The sequence below is a fragment of the Alligator sinensis genome, unplaced genomic scaffold (genome assembly GCF_000455745.1).
Source record: "Alligator sinensis unplaced genomic scaffold, ASM45574v1 scaffold707_1, whole genome shotgun sequence".
Lineage (NCBI taxonomy): Eukaryota > Metazoa > Chordata > Crocodylia > Alligatoridae > Alligator > Alligator sinensis.
The window spans coordinates 822,197-822,516 of record NW_005842065.1 but is presented as its reverse complement, the minus strand read 5'-3'; positions in this window follow the sequence as shown (position 1 = coordinate 822,516).

Genomic DNA, 320 nt, shown 5'->3' with positions numbered 1-320 from the left:
GACTTTTCCTCGTTGATCGTCCATCCCTCGCTTTGAAGGTGAGCAACTAGTTGGTTGACTATACTAGTAACTACGGAACTATCACGACCCATGATGACAATATCATTGACATAATTCCAGATTCTTAATTCCCTCCCTGGGGGAAGAGAGTGTGATGCTTGAAAATTCTTTAGGGTATTGTTCATGGCACCAGTGGCTAGTGATGGAGCGTTGCGATATCCTTGTGGACAAACCGTCCACCTGTACATAGTGCCATCAATGCACATATTTAGTATTCCTTCCGGGTCAGTTATTGGGATGGAAAAGAACATGTTTTTCAG